The sequence below is a fragment of the Pongo abelii genome, chromosome 9 (genome assembly GCF_028885655.2).
Source record: "Pongo abelii isolate AG06213 chromosome 9, NHGRI_mPonAbe1-v2.0_pri, whole genome shotgun sequence".
Lineage (NCBI taxonomy): Eukaryota > Metazoa > Chordata > Mammalia > Primates > Hominidae > Pongo > Pongo abelii.
In genome coordinates, this window is record NC_071994.2 from 21,310,672 (window position 1) to 21,332,858 (window position 22,187).

Below are 22,187 nucleotides of genomic sequence, written 5' to 3' on the forward strand. Positions count from 1 at the left end.
AAAAATTAGCCGGGCATGGTGGTGCACACCTGTAATCCCAGCTACTCAGGAGGCTGTGGCAGGAGAATCACTTGAAACTGCCGGGGGTGGAGGTTGCAGTGAGCAGAGTAGTGCCACTTCACTCCAGCCTGAGTGAAAGAGTGAAGCTCTGTTTCAAAAAAAAAAAAAAAAATTTAGTCTATTGGTGTCCATATTTAAAATATTCTGAGTTCATAAATTAAAAACAACAACAACAACAATCAATAAAAACTAATCTATGCTATTAGATATTGGACATCAGGATAGTGGTTACCATTGAATAGGAAGGATAGGATAGTGTGGGGGCTCCTAGGGGAGATTTTAGGGTGTTGATAATGTTCTGTGTGATGTATTCATTTTATGGTAACCCATTGAGCTGTATTTTTTTTTTTTTTGAGATGGAGTCTTGCTCTGTTGCCCAGGCTGGAGCGCAATGGCGCAATCTCGGCTCACCGCAACCTCCACCTCCCGGGTTCAAGCCATTCTCCTGCCTCAGCCTCCCGAGTAGCTGGGATTACAGGCGCCTGCCACCACGCCTGGCTAATTTTTTTTTTTTTTTTTTGTATTTTTAGTAGAGATGGGGTTTCACTATTTTGGCCAGGCTGGTCTCAAACTCCTGACCTTGTGATCCACCCGCCTCGGCCTCCCAAAGTGCTGGGATTACAGACGTGAGCCACCGCGCCTGGCCAGGCTGTATTCTTTTATAATTCATTCTTTTGTTTGTATATATGCTACACTTTAATTTAGAAGTTTAAGAAGAAAAGGTGGTGGCTCTGGGTGGGTCTGGCATGGTGAGCTCAGAATCCCCCCATTTGTTTCTGCCCTCTCTGGCTGTGTTAGCTCCAGAGAGTGGCCCCCAAGGGTTTCCCTGTAGTGCCCTGGTTTCTGCACAGAGACATCCCCTGGCTACCCAGCTCCTGTGAAGAATAGTGGTTGTCTGGAGGTTGCCCTAGAAGCCTTCTCAGAATGTTCTGCTGGTTCTAGGAATTGAGGAAGCTGGACCTGTGGGACCTAAGCTCTTAAAGCCACACACAGGTTTTCGCTGGAGGCAGGAAGTAGCTAATAGCATCCTTTTGTTAAGTCTTACTGGGGCTTGCACTATTTGTCCAACAGCACGGGAGGAGGAGACATTGAGTAAAGTTGGGCCTGGCCTCCTGCCTGGCACCCTGACCTGGTAACCTCATACAAAGGGCCAAATAAATGGGCATGTGAGTGCTTTCTTATCTTCTCCACAGCTGACTGTGAGTAGACGGGATGTTCCTTTCCAGCTATGGCCATCAGATCATGGAATCAAGGGCTGGTGGGAGGGAACGGGAGGTGTGAAAGAAAAATATCTTGGGCCCCCAAAATCACTAAGCAAAACTCCAGCTGGAAACCTGCCTCCCATTCTATTCAAAGTCACCCCTCTGCTCACTGAGATAGATGCATATCTGATTGCCTCCTTTGGAAAGACTAATCAGAAACTCAAAAGAATGTAATCATTTGTGTGTTACCTATCTGTGACCTGGAAGCCCCCTCCCCTGCTTCGAGTCTTCCTGTCTTCCCAGACTGAACCAATGTACTTCTTACATATATTGATTGATGTCTCATGTCTCCCTAAAATGTATAAAACCAAGCTGTGCCCTGCCCACGTTGGGCATCTGTTGTCAAGACTTCCTGAGGCTGTGTCACGGGCGTGTCTTCAATCTTGGCAAAGTAAACTTTCCAAATTAACTGAGACCGGTCTCAGATTTTCTGGGTTCACAGGAGGCTATGCTCAGATCACCTGGGACTGAGCCCTTACTCACTTCCACCACTCAGAAAAGCTGCCCTTAGTTTCTCCTTGAGAGACAAGGTGCCAGCCTACATAGTGGACTCCATATTAATGAAGTACAAACAGGCTGGGTGTGGTGGCTTGTGCCTGTAATCCTAGCACTTTGGGAGGCTGAGGCGGTAGGATCACTTGAGGCCAGGAGTTTGAGGCTGTAACGAGCTATGATGGTGCCACTGCACTCCAACCTGGGTGACAGAACAAGACCCTGTCTCAAATAAATAAATAAATAAAGCAAACACAAGAAAGCAAAACCAAGAGAAGGGTCTCCAACCAACAGAACAGGGGCACGTAACCTTGTCTAATTTCAAAACAGAAATTTTACAGGTTGTTGCTCAAGAAAACAGTAACCATTCTTAAAGCTCAAGGGAAGGAAGAGGGATGTGTGTGTTTGAGGGCCCCTTAGGGGCTTTTAATGGGATTTGGAGTCAGATATTTGCTGTGTGGCCTTGGACAAGTTACTTACCTTCTCTGAGCTGCAGTTTCCTTATCTATAAAATGGAGATAGTAATCTTACCTTCCTCTGAAGGTTGTTACAAGGATTTTGATTGCTAAATTGTGTAATGCACACCGCACAGTGCCTTGCACATAGAAGGTTCTTGTTGAATGGCAGTCAGGATGATCACGTTATTATCGTTACTGGCTCAGGTATGTTTTTCTCAATCTTGTTATTTTGGACCAGACAGTCCTTTGCTGTGGCGGCTGTCCTGAGCACTGTAGGATGTTTAGCAGCATTCCTGGCCCCCACCCACCAGATTCCATAGCAACTCTCCAGCTGTAACAGCCACATGTCTCCAGAAAGTGCCAAATCGCCCCTAGTTGAGAACTACTGAGCTGGAGGTAAATGTCTCGGAGATTGAGGGAGCGATCATGTGGGTTGATCCAAAAAATCTGACCCAGACAGGAGGACCTGATGTGGTGGGGGATGGAAATGGAGGAATAGGATGGGCCAAGGGTTAAGGGGCCAAGTCAAACCAGCAGATCCCAAATGAGTGGAGAAGGCAGGGGTAGGCTCTGAGCAGAAATGGGCCTGAAAATCCCAAAGAGGGTAGGTCCAACAGTTTCATCTGGGTTTCTGTTTATTTGTGTAATGGAATTTGTTTTTCCAGTTGTAAAAGTAGTGTAAGTTCATTTTAAACAAGTTGGCAAATCCACAGAAAAGCCAATCAGAAAATAAAAATCTTGGCTGGATGCGGTGGCTCATGCCTGTAATCTCAGCACTTTGGGAGGCAGAGGTGGGTGGATCACCTGAGGTCAGGAGTTCCAGACCAGCCTGATCAACATGGTGAAACCCCGTCTCTACTAAAAATACAAAATTAGCTGGATGTGGTCGCGCATGCCTGTAATCCCAGCTACTAGGGAGGCTGAGGCAAGAGAGTCACTTGAACCTGGGAGGTGGAGGTTGCCGTGAGCTGAGATTGTGCCATTGCCCTCCAGCTTGGGCAACAACAGCGAAACTCCGTCTCAAAATTAAATAATAATAATAATAATAATTAAAAAAGAAAAATCTTAAGTAATCCCAGCACAATTACACGATAGAGTGCGATGTGCTCATTTGCTCTTTTTGTTCTTGTTGTTTAAGAAACAAACATTTCTTAGTGCTCACTGTGTGCAGGCCCTGCTGGGTGCTGGGGTGTCTGTGTGGGTGGGTGGGTGGGACTGTTCACATGCTCTGGACAAGACAGCGTGGAGGACAGCCTTGACTACAGGTAGGCACAGTAGGGGTGGTGTGGTGGGGAGAGCAGAGCCTGTTCCTAGGGATGCTGCTCGTCATTTTTGTCCTCTTCTACTGGCCTCCTCCTTTGAGGATCCATGCAGTGTCCTGGTCCTGGCTCCCCAATCTGGGTCTTCTTGGAATCTGCCCATTCCTTTCCATCCATGCGGCCCTACATAAGCTGCCTCCATCCACCTTGTTAGTTTCCTCCTCATGCTCCACTTTGCTTTCTGTGTGCACCAGCCACTCTGATGTTCTGTCCCTGCCTCACCTCCAACCAGTTTTTAAAAATTGTGGTAAAATACACACATAGCATACAATTTACCATTTTAATCTTTTTTTTTTTTTTTTTTTTTTTTTGACAGGGTCTTGCTCTGTTACACAGGCTGGAGTACAGCAGTGTGATCATGGCTCACTGCAGCCTCGACTTCTTGGGCCCAAGCCATCCTCCTGCCTCAGCCTCCTGTTGTAAAATTAGTGTAGCTGGGTCCCAGCTGTGTAGCTGGGACCACAAGTGTGTGCCACCATGCCTGGTTAATTTTTGTATTTTTTTTTTTTCCTTTTGGAGAGATGGGGCTTCGCTGTGTGGCTCAGGCTGATCTCGAACTCCTGGGCTCAAGCAATCCTCCCATCTCAGCGTCCCAAAGTGTTGGGATTACAGGTGTGCGCCACCGCACCCGGCCTGACCATTTTTAAGTATACAATGCAGAGGCATTATGTACATTCAGTGTTGTGCAACAATCACCACTATCCATTTCCAGAACTTGTACCTTATCCCAAATAGAAACTCTGTACCCATGAAACAATAACTCCCCATTCCTCCCCAAGATCTCAGTTACCTCTATTCTATTTTCGTCTCTATCAGTTTGCCTATTCTGGGAACCTCATGTAAGTGGAAACACACAATATTAGTCCTTCTGTGTCTGGCCTCTTTCACTTTAGCCCATGTTTTCAAGGATCATCCATGCTGCAGCATGTATCAGTACTTCATTCTGCTCTATGCTGAATAATATTCCATTGTAGGTCTACATCACGTTTTGTTTATCCATTCATCCATTGACAGATACTTGTTTCCACCTTTTGGCTGTCATGAATAGGGCTGCTATGAACATCGGTGTACTCTTCTTTTTAAACAGCTTTATTGAGATATCATTTACATACCAAAAAAATGCACCCAGTTAAGTGTATAATTCAATGCTTTTTATTATAGTCATGGAGTTGTGCAACCACCACCACCATCTAATTTTAGAAGATTTTCCCTCACCTCCCACCCGCAGCTGTAGGCAGCCAGGGATCTATTTTCTGTCCATAGAGATTTGCCAATTCTGGACATTTCCTATAAATGGAATCAGACAATATGTGGTCTTTTGAACCTGCCTTCTTCATTCAGCATAATGCTTACAAGGTTCATCCATCATCACCTGTTTTGTAAGTGAAATTGTATTAGAACACAGCCCTGCTCCTTTGTTTACATCTGACCCACGGCTTTGAGCTTCAAAGACAGAGTTGCGACTTACAAAGTTGCATGGCTCACAGAATCAAAAGCAGCTACTATCTACTCTTTTACAGAAAAAGTTTGCTGACTCCTGGTTTATGCCCTTCAAGTTGAGCTTTCTGGAGTCTAAACTGATAAAGGCAGCAAAAGATAAAAAGCGAAAAGAGGCAAAACTGATGCCAAGAACCCCAGGCCTATAAAAGCTACCATTATTGGGCCCCCATCATAGTGTAAAGCATCCCAGCCAGCCAGGCAAAGAAACACAGCAGAGGCAGAGCCCGCCTCACCTGGGAGGAGGAAGCAGACCTGTTCAACACCAAAGACAACTTTTTCTAGCAGGCTCTGGTCACTCGGGGCACCTTATAGAAAGTGCATTGGCCTTCACCGGGAAGAGCAAGTGAAGACACCATTAGAGGAAGGGGGTTCAGCAGGCTGGATGCATGACCCAAGGTGACTCTGGCAAGCTGGTTCAACATACAGCAAAGCTTGGCAGATCCTGAGGTATTAAAGAATTCCCCAAAACTCTCACCAAACTGTTGTGGGCCAAAATGGTTCGTACTCATTTTTTTACTTTTTCTTCTTTTTTTTTTTGAGACAGAGTTTCACTCTTGTCACCCAGGCTGGAGTGCAGTGGCACGATCTCAGGTTGCGAGCTCACTGCTTGCCCGCCACCATGCCCGGCTAATTTTTGTATTTTTAGTAGAGATGGGTTTTCATCATGTTGGCTAGGCTGGTCTCGAACTCCTGACCTCAAGTGATCCACCGGCCTTGGCCTCCCAAAGTGCTGGGATTACAGGCATGAGCCACTGTGTCGAGCCTGTTGTTATTTTATTATTATTGTTATAACAGAAGGCTTGTTATTATAACTATTATTATCAGCAATAGCAAAAGCAACCATCACACAACTCCTCTAGTTCTCTCCCACTTCCCTGCCTTGCTCATTAGCAACAACACAGCAGAGAAGGGCGGTAAAACCTTTCACACACTCAGAGAGCCTGTAAATGTTTTTTATTATACTAATTGCTGCTGGAAAATGGTAGAAGCAGCCAGACCGATCCCCTATGGGAAGCTTCTCTTCTGTGGAGGTGGAAAAAGAAGGGCATTTGAACTGGGACAGAAAACAGGGACAATCCCATTAGCTCTGGTTGGTAGAGATGCTGCCACCTTTGCCCTGTGGGTTCTGTGTCCTACTCGACCTCTCACTGATGTGATAAGCTTCCAAAGAATTTATCCTCTAAGAGGCTGTGAAATGATGGCCTGATGCTGAATTTGGTCCACATATGTGCCACACAGCCCACACGCACAGTCTTTTATAAATTTGGATCTTCTTTTAAACTCGGGAAATTGCACATAAACTTTCAGATTTCCGGCTTCTCTTGCCAAATTAGAAATTCCAGCCTTTGAGGCCCACATTCCCAAATGGCAAAAAATGATGACAGCTGAGGAGTGGCTCCCCCATGCAGAACTGTCTAGTTTACCATTGTCTCCATCCAGCTGGTTTTCCTCCTTTACGTAACTAGTTGTCCCTGTTGGGCTTTTCATTAGGAATTCACTTTTGTGATAGTAAGTTTCGTCTTCCCTGAGACTGCAGCAGCAGGGAAGGAGTGGAGATCCACTTAGGGGATGAGGGCATCAGAGATGGATGCAGCACTAAGGTCCAGGCATCTCTAGTTCCTGCCAGCACAGCCTTCTCCCACTCAGCAGGCTAGAAGGCTGTTCTGGCAGGCCTCAGAGCTGAATCCATGAGCCTACATAGCAGAGGGGAAAAAGCCCTGCCATTCTTTCTCCTGGAAGCTTCCATCTAATAATCACACTTGCTGTTTGTGTGCCAATGTGCTAAGCAATGCAACATGCATTTTCTCATCCAATCATTGCACTGCCCTCTAGAATAGAAATTATTATGATCCTCACTCTACAGATGAGGCAACCAAGGCTTAGAGACATCAAGTCATTTGCCTGTGGTCACACAGCTAGGAATGGTTGGGAAACTGAGGCTGTAGAGATGTTACCTTGCTCTTGCAAAGTCAAGTAGCCAACAGATGGCAGAGCGGGGATTCCATTTCAGGGCCAACTGACCCCAAAGCCTAGAAGCTGGAAAACTGGAGGCCAGTGGGACAAACTAGTTTAGCTGGTGGTATTTTTGAAAATTTGGACTTTTGGCTTTTTGCTGGTCTCACTGGTCCCCACTTTCTCACAGGTCCCACCAATACTGTTGCCTCACACCCTGGCTTCTTTCCCCATGCATATTGCCTGCCTCGCCTCAGGAGGGGTGATAACCTTCACATCCTCTGCACTTTCTCTACCTCCCAGAGTTCAACTCTGGTGGGCTTGAGCTCTCAGTTCTAGGGCAGAGATGAAGGTCGGTGTTTTTCTCTGTTGATCCTACCCCAGTAGGTTTTGGGAGTTGAAAGCAGAGACAAATGGAATATGGTTTGGTTCATGTTCAGTTCCATGACTATGATGCCATTCCAGAGCCCAAGATTTAGAGGATTGATAGGGTTGGTTCCAGGACCCACTGATTCACTGGGGTGGTGGTTGAATTGATTGTATTGTTTTAAATCATTTCTCTCCCTTTGAGATTCCATCCAAAGTGAGTGTGCTTTAAATCAGGGGTTTTCAAATACATGTTGTTTCAGGTGTGGGTTCTGTGTCTCATTTACTTTTCTGGGAGGACGTAAGCAGGAAAACCCATAGGCAGGCATTATGGCAGGAGTTTGGGATCAGGCTGAATGGGGCTGAACTGTTACCCAGATTAACCAGAAAGCCCAAGGAGTGGATGAAAGTCCAGGAGTGGAGCCTAGGTTGGTTCAAGGGGAAGCAGGGAAGCCATAGAACCGATGAAAGGCTGGGAATAGGTTGAGAAGCACAGTACAGAGTAAAAGGAAAAGAAGGGGATTGGTTGGAGGTTGAGAATTCAGGCAGGTGCCCAGGAGCTTGCTCTGACAGATGCTATTGGGTGAATAGTTTCAATTCAAGCCCTGCTGGGCTGCATCATCCCATTGTTCTAGTCATGGGTTCTTAAGGCTTAGAACAGGACCCTGTTAACCACACAACAGAAATGCTGAGCTAAGCCAGCTAAGACACTTTAGCAGCATGGGAAAGAAAACATATTAAAAGAAGCATAAATGGTGCCTAAGTTGGTTAGTTCCAAAGTTCAGTGATGTCACCAAAGGCTCAGGTGTCCTAAAGTGATTGCCCTCATGGTCCCAAATGGCTGCCACAGCTCCAGCCATCATGCTGAGCATCCCTCAAGAGACCAGAGAGGGAACGTTCCTGTTTTGTGTCTCTTTTGAAGAGTTAGAAAACCTTTCCAGAAGCCACTAGTAGACTTCTTATTCCTCATTGGCCAATCCTGCTTAAACTAATAACTGACAAGGAGGCTGGGATGATCAGAATTCATTCTCATGAATTGAGATTTAGTGCCACCTCTCCCTTCTCCAAGTCTTCTCAGAACAGAAAGGCACAAAACTGTGGCTATGTCAGCGAGGATGAAAGATCAGAGATTGGTCCACAGGGACTTCTACTCACTTCCCTCACGGAAATCCTATGGCCAATGTGTGCAAGGCTCCCCCGACCCCTGTTAGTTTAACTACGTCTAAAGCATATCTTCCATGTGTGAAGGGACACACCCAAAGCTGCCCTACTTGAAGCAGGAGTGAAGGCCAGGAGCCCACTTGGCTCCCCCAGCTTCCTGGAGGCACTGGATCTTTTCCAGCATCTTTATTTTATTTATTTTGAGATGGAATCTCACTCTGTCGCCCAGGCTGGAGTGCAATGGCTCAATCTCGGCTCACTGCAATCTCAACACGGGAAACCTCACCCAGCCTGGACACGGACAGGATTGACAGATTGATAGCTCTTTCTCAATTCCGTGGGTAGTGGTGCATGGCCATTCTTTGTCTGGTTAATTCTGATAACAAATGAGACTTTGAAATGCTAACTAGTAGAGACGGGGTTTCACCATGTTGGCCAGGCTAGTCTCAAACTTCTGACCTCAAGTGATCCGCCCGCCTCAGCCTCCCAACATGCTGGGATTACAGGCGTGAGCCTCCATGCCCAGCCTCTCCCTCTATTTTATAGACATGGAAACGGAGGCATGGGGGAAGTTAAGTGACTTTGGATACACTGCTAAAAACCAATGTATCTGAAATGCTGTGGAAACATGGCCTTGCCTCACAGGGTTAGGACGAAATGAGGTGAAGGATGTAAAGAGGCTAGCTCAGGCCCGGCACATATGAGGCACTCAAGAAGGGCAGGTCCTCCCTCCTTCTGGCATAGGGGAATGAAAGATGAGGTGAGGCAGGGACCTAAGGTACTGTGACCTGGGGAGGCAGCAGGGCTGGACTCACTGGCTGGCTGGAAAATCAGATAACCCTTCTGTGGCTACAGAGCAAGGTGTGTGGGTGCCAGACCCCTGGCCTGGTAGAAATGACAGCTGGCCTTACCCCCAGCCCACAGGCACCCTCCACCTGCCTGAAAATCCTCTGAGAATGAATTCTGTCTTCCTCCCGAGCCAGCCTGTACCTGGACAGAAAGCTGATGGGCAGTGGAGGGTGTAGAAATAAACAATGACCAGGCGGGGCACAGTGGCTCACACCTGTAATTCCAGCACTTTGGGAGACTGAGGTGGGTGGATCACCTGAGGTCAGGAGTTCGAGACCAGCCTGGCCAACATGGTGAAACTCTGTCTTTGCTAAAAATACAAAAAAATTACCTGGGTGTGGTGGTGCATGCCTGTAATCCCAGCTACTTGGGAGGCTGAAGCAGGAGAATTACTTGAACCTGGGGGGCGGAGGTTACAGTGAGCTGAGATCATACCACTGCACTCCAGCCTGGGTGTCAGAGTGAGATTCCATCTCGAAAAAAAAAAAAGAAAACGAAAAAGAAAAAGAAATAAACAACGACCACACAAGTAAGACCACACAGAGGCTTTTTATTCAGAGCCATAGCAAGGGAGTTGGCCACCACTACATATATTTGGCAAAGACTCAAAGTCAGGCAGAGTGAGACAGATTTGCAGTGAGAAAAAGGGAAGGCTTCAGGTGTGCCCTCACTGGAGGCTGCTGGCATGGGGGTGCTGGAGGCAGCTAACTAGAAGTCTGACATCCTATGTGATTGATTGGTCCTGAGTTGGATGCGGCGGTTGTACTGGTGGGGAGGGTGTCGGGGGACATATGGAAACTGGCAGTCACTGGCAATCATTGACCAAGTCCTGATCCTTCTGGGCCAATTGCTGCAGAGGTGGTGGTTTGGTTTCCAGGGCTGATCATGATGGAGGTTGTAGGGCAGAGTTCTATTATCATATACGGTTTGGCCATTGTCCGTTTGTATATTCGGTCTCTCGGTGTGCAGAGAGGGAGGCCTTTCTATGTGATTTGGGGCATGTTGCTAACCTCTCTGTGCCATGGTTTCCTTACTTGTGAATGGGATGTTAATAGTACCTGTTTCAGATGTGAATATATATCAAGTTCTTAGAATAGCAACTGGCATGTGGCGAGTACCCAACACAATATTAGTTATTATTTAAAAAATTATGGAAGTAATTGGTGTGATTCACACCTGTGTAATCCCAGCACTTTGGGAAGCTGAGATAGAAGGATTGCTTAAGGCCAGGAGTTTGAGACCAGCCTGAGCAACATAGCAAGATCTCATCTCTTCAAAAGATAAAAAAATTAGCTGGGCATAATAACTGGCACCTATAGTCCCAGCAACTCAGGAAGCTGAGGCAAGAGGATTGCTTGAGCCCAGGAGTTCAAGGTTACAGTGAGCTAGGATTGTGCCCCTGCACTCTAGCCTGGGTGGCAGAGCAATTTTTTTTTTTTTTTTTGAGGTGGAGTCTCACACTGTTGTCTGGGCTGGAGTGCAGTGGCGTGATCTCGGCTCACTGCAACCTTCACCTCCCGGGTTCAAGTGATTCTCTTGCCTCAGTCTCCTGAGTAGGTGGGATTATAGGCACCCACCATGATGCCCAGCTAATTTTTTTGTATTTTTAGTAGAGATGGGGTTTCACTATGTTGGCTGGGCTGGTCTCAAACTCCTGACCTTGTGATCTGCCTGCCTCGGCCTCCCAAAGTGCTGGGATTCCAGGCATGAGCCACTGCACCAGGCTGACAGAGCAATTTTTAAAAAGTATTAGTATTATACTCAGTGGAAAGGGCACTGGCCTGGGAGGAGGGCTCTGGGTAGCTCTGGTCCTGGTTCTGCCCCATCACACTGTGACCTCAGCCTTCTTGAGGCTCCTCTGAGTCTCAGCCTTGTCAGCAGAGCAGGGGGCTGAGCTCTGACTTTCAAACTGGTTCCCAGCTCTAATGTTATCAATTCCCCACTGGGTGTGTAGCCACAGCCTGCCATCGCCCCTCCCTCCCTCATACCCACACTCCATCTATGCTCCCAGCACACCTGGATGGGCAGCTGCAGCGCAGCAGGCTCTGCTGTCCCCATTTCAGCTGGTTTCAGGTCCTAAATTTAGTCCTTTCACAGAAGCCACAGTGTGTGGTAGGAGGGCTCCTGGTAGGCCTGTCCTGGTTCTATCCATCACACTGTGGGTGAGGGCTGTATGTGGTGGGGGCAGCTCTTCCACCCATGTGGTGCACTCCGAAGTGAATCAGGCAGGAGGCCAGGAGGGCTGAGCACTGCATTCCATTTTGTCATCAATGCACTTGTTGCAGGACAATCAAAGACTGGAGAGATGGAAAAGAAGGTTCAGGAGAGTTCATTAAGGTCATCACCAGCCCAGCCGGACATATGTCCAGAAAGTCTGAGCCCCGAACAAAGGGCTCTTCCTACTTTTTAACATCTTAAGGGGGGAACTATGTGAGGTGGGAAGCGAGTTACAGAAGCAAGAAACAAAGGTAGCATTACAACATTTCTTACATCCTGAGAAAAACATGTCTTGCAACCTAAACTTATCAGTCTTGTGACTCTGCAGCTGTGCAGGAATTCTCTGGGCCTGTAATAAACTTTGAGGAATGTGGAGTTGGGGAGTATAGATAAGGTTCACTGTCCACAGAGAGAAGACAGGCTGTGAATATTCCCTTTTAACTTGAGAGTAAGGGGGAAGGGGTCACACTTTGCAGCAACTTTAAGAGGATTTTAAAATTTCTATTACTACTACTATTAGGTTATAGTTGATTTCATTAATTCCTTCTTCACGCTGGTCGAGTCCTTTGACCCTTTGGGGCCTCAGTTTTTCATCTGGCAACTAATTTTTTTTTTTTTTTTTTGAGACAGAGATTTGCTCTGTCACCCAGGCTGGAGTGCAGTGGTGTGATCTTGGCTCACTGCAACCTCCACCTCCCAGGTTCAAGTGATTCTCCTGCTTCAGCCTCCTGAGTAGCTGGGATTACAGGTGCGCACCACCAGGCACAGCTAATTTTTGTATTTTTTGTAGGGATGGGGTCTTATCATGTTGCCCAGGCTGGTGTCTAACTCCTGACCTCAAGTGATCTGCCCACCTTGGTCTCCCAAAGTTGGGATTATAGGCGTGAGCCATTGTGTCAGGCCTGGCAATTAAATTTTATATATGTTAACACCTTAAGCTATCGTGTTATCTTTTTTTTTTTTTTGAGACGAAGTCTTGTTTTGTTGCCAGGCTGGAGTGCAGTGATGCGCTCTCGGCTCACTGCAACCTCTGCCTCCTGGGTTCAAGGGATTCTCCTGCCTCAGCCTCCCGAGTAGCTGGGACTACAGCCATGTGCCACCATGCCTAACTAATTTTTGTATTTTTAGTAGAGATGGGGTTTCAGCATGTTGGCCAGGATTGTCTCAATCTCTTGACCTTGTGATCCGCCCGCCTCGGCCTCCCAAAGTGCTGGATTACAGGTGTGAGCCACCGCGCCCAGCCCATGTTATCTTTTAAAGTAGAACAACTTTCCTTTCTTTCAGAGGAGGAAAAAAATGAGAGAGAGGTTAAGTGAGTTGGCTAAGCCCACACAGCTAGCACATGGTTTGAGTCTAGATCTTTAGACCCTAAGACCTAGTCTTTTTTTACCTTTAGATAATCTCACCTTTACTTCCATTATGGGATTACTGTGATGATAACATGAAAATAATAAATTTTATACTAGGGAGGCAACATGGTTTTACAGTTGAGAGCCAGACTGCCTAGGTTTGATTTCTAGTTCTGGTACTTATTAGCTGTGTGATCTCAGACAAATTACTTAACCTCTCTGTGCCTCAGTTCTTATCTGTGAGATGGAAGATAATAATTGTACCCACATAGGGTTGTTATGATGATTAAGTGAATTAATATTTGCAAAACACTTTCAACCATGCCTGACATCCAGTAAAGTTTATTTAAATGTTTGCTTAATTTAAAAAATAGCTCTCTTGCCAATCAGCATGTGACCTTAAGCAGGAAGAAAGTGTCTGCGATTAGGATCAGGAGACTCATGGTCTACTTTGGGCACAGCCACTATTTTGCTCTGTGGCCTCAGAGACTTTAATTTTTTTGTGCCTTAGTTTCCTCAGCTGCAAAGTAAGGAGCCTGGGCAAGTTCAGTGATGAACAGCATTTTATGAACAAAGATCAAGTCAGAAAAAAATTAAAACTTTTTTTGCCACATTAATTTTACCCATTAGAGTCAATTGCGAGGAATATTCCAGTGTAGTGTGTGCAGCCTTGACTATTGTCCCAGCATGCTGTGGGGCTCATCCATGGGCCCCCTAGCAATGCTCTGGGTGATCTATGTGTCCTTGCTTGGGGGTGAGGGTGTCTGACCCAATCACACCCTCCTTCCAGGAAGTGGAGAGTTGGATCTCAACGTTAGACTGGGACGCATTAACAGGTGCTCTGGCTGGAAGGCTGTAAACTCCTGCTGCCGATGGCTACAGAATTCTGGTTCCTGCTCTTTTTGAGGGTTGGCTTTTCTGATCTTGAAATTCCATAAGAAACCCCAGTTTACTTCAAACAACCCCCACCCTATTTATTTAGGCTACTGTATCAGTTATTTATTGCTGTGTAATAAATCACCCCAAAATTTAGAGGATTAAAACAACAATTTACTATTTCTCTAGAATCTGTGGGTGGACTGGGTTGTTCTTCTGCAGGTTTGACCTAGGGGCACTTGTGTGGCTATGTTCATCTGGTGGGGTTGAGAGCAGGAGCTGTTGACTGTGGTGCCTCGATTCTCTTCCGTGTGGCCTCTCCATACGGCTTGCTTGGGCTTCCTGATAGTATGCTGGTCTCAAGACTGCCAGGGAAGAGGCACAAGCTCCCACTCTACTTAAGGCCTGGCCTCCGAAGCCCCAGCACATTACTTTTTCTGTTTTCTTTTCTTTTCTTTTCTTTTTTTTTTTTTTTTTTTGAGACAGAGTCTCACTCTGTTGCCCAGGCTGGAGTGCAGTGGTACAATCTCAGCTCACTTCAAGCTCCTCCTCCCGGGTTCACGCCATTCTCCTGCCTCAGCCTCCCCAGCAGCTGGGATTACAGGCGCCCACCACCATGCCCGGCTAATTTTTGTATTTTTAGTAGAGACGGGGTTTCACGTGTTAGCCAGGATGGTCTCGATCTCCTGACCTTGTGATCCACCCACCTCGGCCTCCCAAAGTGTTGGGATTACAGACGTGAGCCACCGCACCCGGCCTACTTTTTCTGTTTTCTATTGGTTAGAGTAAGTTACACGATCAGCCCTGACTTAAAGATTCAACAGAATCCACCTCTTGATGGGAGATGAAGAATGCGCGTATGGGGCTGGAAGGAACGGAAAGTGACCAAGTGTGCATGCAACTACTGTGACTAGTTTCAGTTGATCTCTTAGTTGCAGGCAAAATAAATTTAACTAGTTTATCCTGTGACTTAGGAACTCCCACCTCCCATACTCTGATCTCATCTCTTAGCATCTCTTGACCACCCTGGCCTTTCCTTTCCTTACTCAAGCTGGCCATACTCCCACCCCAGGGCGTTTGTACCTGCTGAGCCCTCTTCCTGGCACATCCTGACCCCAGATCTTCTCCTGACTGCTCCTCTGCCACATTTCAATCTTTACTCACATCTTTACATAGAGAGGTCTCTGATCCTCTGATCTAAAGTCATCCCGCGATACCATCAGTCCCTTAACTAGGCCTTATCTTCTTTGTGGCACTTACTATGTATTGTTCATATTTTGTCTTTTTGTTGACTGTTCTTCTTCTCTCGCTAACCTCCAAGAATGTAGGAACTGTGGTCTGTCTCAATCTCTGAGGTATGTCTGGCATATGGTAAGTACTCAAAAAATATTTACTGAAAGAATGAATTTTAATGCTTTGTAGATACGATAATATTAATATTCAAAAAGTCCTGATTAGAGGCAGCTTAATGGAAGTCATAGATGATTCCATGAAGGGAGGCAGGCTCATATCTAGGCTGGATAATCTCAATGATCCTGATCCTTTCTGATTCTGAGAGTCCATGACTCTAAGTGAGAAAGTGCTGGGAAAATTTAAAGGCACAGTGTAAACCTCTAGCTATTACTACTGAGAGGGCACAGTGGGAATTCTGTGAAGAACCGGGCTTAAACTTTCATTATACTTCAGATCTAATGTGGCTCCTGGCTGAGCTACATGAAATAACACAGACATGTCCCATTTGTTTTTCCTACATATCATGGGCTACAGAGGGGCTGCTATCAATGCACAACCATAGAAAGATTATGCTGTGGTCTGAATGCTTGTGTTCCCCTAAAATAAATATGTTGAAACCTAAGCCCCAGTGCAATAGCATCGAGAGATGGGACCTTTAGGAGGTGATTAAATCATGAGGGTGGAGCCCCCATGAATAAGATTAGTGCCCTTATAAAAGAGGCCAGAGCCAGCTTGTTTGCCTCTTCTGCCATGTTAGGATGCAGCAACAAGATACCGTCTATGAAGAAGAGAATGAGCCCTACTAGACAATGAATCTGCCGGCATCTTGATCTCGCACTTCCCAGCCTCAGAAATGTGACCGATACATTTCTATCGTCTATAAATTACGCAGTATAAGGTATCTTGTTAGAGCGGCTCAGGTGGACTAAAACAGGCTGTGTGGTGGTCTTAATACATAGCCTCATTACCCTTTGAGCCTCCGCCCATGAGAGGTGGGGTTTCTGCCCTCTATTCTTGATTCTGGGCTGGCTTCTGATTGCTTCAACCAGTAGAGAAGGGCAGAAGTGAAACTATGTGACTCCAAAGTTGGGGCAGAAAAGTGCAGGTAGCTTCTACTTATTCCTCTTGGGACACTCAGTCTGGGGGAAGCCAACAGCTTGTAAGAAGTCTGACCACTCTGAGCCTCCCATACTGAAAAGGCCATATGTAGATGCTCCAGTTGACAGCCCCAGCTAAGCTTCTAGCCGACATCCAGTTGCCAGCCATGTGATGAGTGGTCTTGGACGTTTAGCCCAGTTGAGCTTTCAGACAACTGCAGCCCAGGCCAACCTCTGACTGCAACCACATGACTTGAAGCAAGAACTGCTCAGCTGTGCCCTTCCCCAAATCATGAGCAAAATGAAATGGCTGTTTTCAGCTGCCAAATTTTGGGGTAATATGTCAGGCATCCATAGTATGTGGAATAGGCCATTTCTTTAGTGCTTTCTCCTTCACAAAGACCTCCATAGTCGTCCTAACATCTCAGAGTCGATTTGACGTCCCCACTGGATCATGTCCCATCCCAGTCTGCGGACATCTCAAACTTAACATGTCCAAAAATAAACTCTTGGCCCCAGGCCTGTCTCTCACTGCTTAGTCTTCCCTGTCCAATAAATGGCACCTCCATTCCCAGTTGTGTAAGGCAGAAGTCTGGGCATTGTCCTTGAATTCTTTCTTTCTGTCAACCCCACAGGCAACCTCTCTGAAAGGTCTCTTGGCTTTACTTCTGAAATGCAGTTCAGGCCGGGTGCAGTGGCTCACACCTGTAATCCCAGCACTCTGGGAGACCGAGGCGGGCGGATCACCTGAGGTCAGGAGTTCAAGACCAGCCTGGCCAACATCATGAAACCCCATCTCTATTAAAAAAAAAAATTAGCTGGGCATGGTGGCACATGCCTGTAATCCCAGCTACTCAGGAGGTTGGAGCTGGAGAATCACTTGAACCCGGGAGGCAGAGGTTGCAGTGAGCCGAGATCGCACCACTCCAGCTTGGGCAACGAGAGCGAAACTCAGTCTCAAAAAATAAATAAATACATAAATAAAATAATAAAATGCATCTCAAAGCTGTTCTCTTCTATCTCCGCAGCCACCGCCTAGTCTAAGCCACCATTGTTTCTCTCCTGGCCACACTGTAACCTCTTGACTGGTCACCCTACTTGTGCCCTTGCCACCCTTGCCTTTAGTGTCAATTCATTCGCCTCACAAGGGCCAGAGAGATCTTCGCAAATTATAAATCAAATCATGGCACTCCCAGTGGCTGCCCATGGCACTGGGAATAAATCTAAACCCCTTGCTGTGGTGCTCAATTTGGTACTCCCTGCCTGAGCCCAGGCCTCTAACCCCTCTTTCCACTCTTCCCCATGGTGAATGGAATCAAAAGGAAACAGCATTTTGAAGGAATGTCAGAAAGCTGCCAAATTTATCTCTACCTCCTTTCCTATTTCTGAGATTTGTCCTCCCCTGTGAGGGTGGACCCCAGTGGAGACAGCCAATCAGCTTCCTCAAGTCTGCTCCTGCCACCCTGGCTTTCTCTCTGGTCCTTGACCACCTTCAACTCTTTTCCTTTTGCAGGGCCTGTGCATGAGCTGTGACCTCTGCCTGGAATGTCCTTTCTTCACTCTTCCTATGGCTGGCTCCCTCCCACCATTTGGGCCTGAGATTAAATGTTACGCTCAGAGAGGCCTGTGAATATTCCATCTAGAGAAGGTTCCCCCCGATCATCTACACTTTGCCTTTTTGTTTTGCATTTATTTGATTGTTTGTTTTTAGTGGCTTGTCCACTGCTTCTCCCCTAGTGCTTGGGCATAGTTAGCACTCAATGAAGAGACTGTTGTTTGTTGATGTGCACAGTAACGGTAGCTTGCTATAGTCCCGTACTATGCTGAGCACTCTACATGCTTCATTCACAATCATTTTGTGTGGCAGGATGGGCAAAGATTATCCCCATATCTCAGGTAGGAAAAGTGAGGCCCAGAAAGGTTAGGGGACTTGCCTGAGACCATGTGGCTTCTAAGAAGTGGAACCTAGGTCTCCTGACCCCTGATCAGGTGCTCTTCAAAAGCAGAAGTGAAAGGGCGACGCAGGAGAGGCATGTGGTAGGTCACTGTTCCTAAATTCTCCATGTCTTTCATTGTTTTTTGGTCTCTCTGTCACCCAGGCTGGAGTGCGGTGGTGTGATCTCGGCTCACTGCAACCTTGGCCTCCTGTGCTCAAGCGATTCTCGTGCCTCAGCCTCCCAAGTAGCTAGGATTACAGGTGGGAGCCACCACACCCAGCTAATTTTTTGTAGTGACGGGTGTCTCACTGTTGTCCAGGCTGCTCTCAAACTCCTGGCTCAAGGGATCTGCCTGCATCGGCCTCCCAAAGTGTTGGGATTATAGGCGTGAGCTACCGTACTTGGCCCACTATTTTTTTAAATTGGGCAGCTCAGTATCTACATCCCTGCCTTCTGAAAGGGACAAGAGAAAAGGAGAGACAGTCTGGGCTCTGGCCAGGGGTGGGTGGGGGAAGTACCACTCTTCTTTCTTACCAGAGAAACATCATTCCTGGAGGTGGTCTTGGCGCCTTTAAATATCACAGAGATGAGCTGCGGGGCGGTGCTGACGGTGGAACCTGGCTGGGATGCTGGCCAGCTGGCTCAGGCTATCCCTGGGCTTCATTTGCATGAGAATTGGGGCCTGTGGCACTGTGTGGATCCAAACCCATCCACCTACACTGTGTGTCTTTGTATGTGTATGTGGAGTCCTGCACAGTGGGTGAGGGCTGTTCAACTGTGTCCTAAGAGTTGGGCCCTCTCTCAACTACTTTAACTCATGAATTTGTTTATATTTGAGAAGTCCGAAGCCATGCATCCTTTTGTCTGCATTTAAGCATTTTTGGTAAAAAGTTGAAATTTAGATCTCTCTCTCTCTCTTTTTTATTTTTAACTTTTTTTTAGAGACAGGATCTGTTCTGTCACCCAGGCTGGGGTGTAGTGATGCAATCAACTGCAGCCTCCACCTCCTGGGCTCAAGTGATCCTCCTGTTTCAGCCTCCCTACTAGCTGGGACTACAGGCAGACACCACCATGCCCGGCTAATTTTTAAATTTTTTGTAGCAGCAGAGTCTTGCTTTGTTGCCCAGACTGGTGTTGAACTCCTGGGCTCAAGAAATCCTCCTGCCTGGGCCTCCCAAAGCGCTGGTATTACAGGCATGAGCCACCACGCCCAGCTTAGATTTCTCTCAAAAAAGTGCAAATAGCATTAAGAAAATAGTCCCAATTTTCTGAGTGTACAAAGGGTGCAGAAATGATCATGTCCATTCTGTTTTAGGGACCTGGCAATGGTGTAGCCATCAATCCGATCATGTCGATTGACCACTGCATTCAAGGCCTTCACCCCACATCCCACCTGCCTTTCTGGTTTCCTCTCCAGCTCCAATCCCCAAACCTCTCACCACTCCCACTTGTGCTATTTCCTGAGCTTAACCTTCTCCCTGTTCTTCTCCAATTCTCCTCTTGGAGGTCTCTGCTCACTCAGTAAGCCTGTTCAAATATCCTGGCCCCTGTGAGGACCTGGCTGACTCTCCAGACTTGGTCTGTCCACCTTCTGCTTGCTCATGGCAATATGTTCAGATCTCCAATGTGGCTTCTGTTATGGGGCTGACATGCATGTTTATGTGCGATCCCCTGGAAGCAGATCCGGGTCTTCATATTAATATAACTGCTATAGTGTGGATGTTTATTACCAAACCTCATGTTGAAATTTGATCTCAATGTTGGAGGTGGGGGCCTAATGGGAGGGTCACAGGGGCAGACGCTGCATGAATAATCTATATTATTCATGAACTAATAATATATCAATTATTATATAATTAATGATACTATATCAATTATGTATTATCAATATATCAATAATCATATAATCAATAATGTTAATTATCATAGTATTAATACATTAACTATTATGTATTATTATTAATATACTAGTATATATTACTAACATATTAACTATTATATATTATTACTAATATATTAATCATACACTATTAACAATATATAATTATTAAATATTAATATAGATTAATAATTACTTGTTAATTTTTTTTTTTTTTTGAGACGGAGTCTCGCTTTGTTACCCGGGCTGGAGTGCAGTGGTGCGATCTTGGCTCACTGCAAGCTCTGCCTCCCGGGTTCATGCCATTCTCCTGCCTTAGCTTCCTGAGCAGCTGGGACCACAGGTGTCCACCATCACACCCGGCTAATTTTTTATATTTTTAGTAATGACGAGGTTTCAGCGTGGTAGCCAGGATGGTCTCCATCTCCTGACCACGTGATCTGCCCGCCTCGGCCTCCCAAAGTGCTGGGATTACAGGTGTGAGCCACCACGCCTGGCCTGTTAATATTCTTAATATAAATTTATTATTATTAAGATTATAATAGATATTAATTATTAAGATTATAATATAGATTATTCTTAATTAATCTATAGTAATATCCTCCCTGAGTGGGTGGTGAGTTCTTGCTCTATTAGTCTCAGGAGAACTAGTTGTTAAAAAGAGCCTGGCAGCCAGTGTGGTAGCTCACGTCTGAAATCTCAGCACTTTGGGAAGCTGAGGTAGGAGGATCGCTGGAGACCAAGAGTTCAAAGCCAGCCTGGGCAACATAAAGAGACCCTGTCTTTACCAAAAATACAAACAAAAAAATCCACCAGGGCATAGTGTGCATGTCTGTAGTCCTGGCTGCTTGGAGGCTGAAGTGGGAGGACTGCTGATTGTGCATGCACTCCAGCCTGGGCGACAGAGTGAGACCCTGCCTTAAAAAAAAAAAGAGCCGGGGCATCTCCCCTTTCCTCTGTCTTGCTTCGCCCCCTCAACACATGATCCCTGCACAGCTGGCTCTCCCAGAGTGAAAGCAGCCTGAGGCCTTCACCAGATGCCCAACCTTGAACTTTTCCCGACATCACAATCATCAGCCAAATAAGCCTTTTTTTTTTTTTTTTTGAGACTGAGTCTCACTTTGTCACCCAGGCTGGAGTGCAATGGCACGATCTTGGCTCACTGCAACCTCCACCTCCCGGGTTCAAGCGATTCTCCTGCCTCAGCCTCCTGAGTAGCTGGGACTACAGGTGCGTGCCACCACACCTGGCTGATTTTTGTATTTTTCATAGAGACGGGGTTTCACTATGTTGGCCAGGCTGATCTCGAACTCCCAACCTCGTGATCCTTCTGCCTTGGCCTCCCAAAGTGCTGGGATTAGAGGCTAGAGCCACCGTGCCCGACCAGTAAGTCTTTTTTAATTTATAAATTACCCAGTCACAGATATTTATAGCAACACTAAGGGGACTAAGACAACCTACCACTAGTGCCTGGCATATAACAGGTGCTCAGAAAAGTGCTGGGTAGGCTGGGTACGGTGGCTCGTGCCTGTAATCCCAGCACTTTGGGAGGCCAAGATGGGTGGATCACCTGAGGTCAGGAGTTTGAGACCAGCCTGGTCCACATGATGAAACCCCATCTCTACTAAAAATACGAAAAATTAGCCAGGTGTGTTGGCGGGCACCTGTAATCCCAGCTAATTGGCAGAGTGAGGCAGGAGAATCACTTGAACCCGGGAGATGGAGGTTGCAGTGAGCCAAGACCGCGCCATTGCACTCCAGCCTGAGTGACGCAGTAAGACTCTGTTTAAAAAAAAAAAAAAAAAGTGCTGGGTATTGGACTCAGAATGCTGGGGTAGAGTTAAGTACCAAGCTCTGAAGGCACAGAACTCTGAATCCTCCTCCTGCCTCTTCCTTCCTGGGGCCCTCTCTGAGCCTCAGTGTCCTCATGTGTAAAAAAAAGAGATCAGTGACGGCTCCCACCTAAGGGGCCACGGGGAGTTGTGAAGATGAACTTCACAACTTCTCAACTTCACAAGGGTGGATGTACAACACTCAGCACAGCCTATGGCCCCCAACAAGCATCCAGTAAATGGCAATTATGACTAATAGGAAACTTCAAGTCTGGTCACCTACCTTCTAGGAAGGAGACTGGTATCCTTAGAAAGAACCAGCTTCTAGAAAGGCTGCCTGCTGGTGG